This window comes from Austrofundulus limnaeus, unplaced genomic scaffold (assembly GCF_001266775.1).
Source record: "Austrofundulus limnaeus strain Quisiro unplaced genomic scaffold, Austrofundulus_limnaeus-1.0 Scaffold25, whole genome shotgun sequence".
Classification (NCBI taxonomy): Eukaryota; Metazoa; Chordata; class Actinopteri; order Cyprinodontiformes; family Rivulidae; genus Austrofundulus; species Austrofundulus limnaeus.
The window spans coordinates 1,407,220-1,408,327 of NW_013952427.1; positions in this window are offsets into that span (position 1 = coordinate 1,407,220).

Sequence of the window (1,108 nt, forward strand, 5' to 3'; positions counted from 1 at the left end):
CCTTTTTAAAAAATGTAGTGAGTAGAAAGTACAGATAATTGTGTAAAAATGTAATGAGTAAAAGTAAAAAGTGCACTGAAAAATAATTACTCAAGTAAATAGATAACCAAAATGTCTACTTAAGTACAATAACAAAGTAGTTGTACTTAGTTACTTTAGAACTCTGCTTAACACAAATGTTTTGTTTTGTTTTTTCTGCTTCATTGTTAGGATTTGCTATCTTATCCTTTGAAATCTATTTTACTGGATGATGGAAGGAAACCTGATTTGTTTAAATCAAGGACTTTTTACAATCTTGTTTAATTTCAACTTGTGCAACAAGACAAACGTCACAACAGAAGCCCAACAAAGTTGTAGTTCAGTAACACCAAGTTATTTTATATCCCTCTGCCCATTTGGCTTTTGTCATAAAAAATGTTCAAGTTAAATCTTTAGAAAATACAACAGATTAACAATCCCCAGAGATTCCTCGAGAGGCATGCTCTGTCCTCCAGGTATCTTTTTCTGCTACCACAGTCTTTCAGCTTAATGACTGGACTTACTTAAGTCGTGCTGATCAATATGCTCCGGAGGTAAAGTTGCTGAAGTTACTGTCTGGGCAGGATGTGAGGACAGGGTGGGGGACAGGCAGGGAAGAAACGAGTTGAACCACATGTATCATACAAGTCTGACCTTGGTCACGAATGTTAAATTAAGTGCGTCGTTAGCAGCATATTGAAGTTTCATAAAAAAGAGAGGAGGGGCCAGAAAACACACTGCTGGTGACAAAAACCCATCTTAAAATAGAAAGAGAGAAATGAAGAAATCACAAAACTCCAATAGAATCACAAAACTATGCAGTGACGACGAGGAGGAGGAAAGGATTGATACTGTCAAAGGGCAAAAAGGAATGGTTATGATTTCTAAAAACTATGAGTTGTGGGATTGATGTGGCTTTTGTGGTCCATTACTGTAGAGCCAGGCACTGAATAAGACAGATCTTGGTAGACCACCATGGTTGTTGCGGGTTTTTACAGCTTCCTGGTTTTTCTCAACATGATCGTGTGTGTGTGTGTGTATGTGTGTGTGTGTGTGTGTGTGTGTGTGTGTGTGTGTGTGTGTGTGTGTG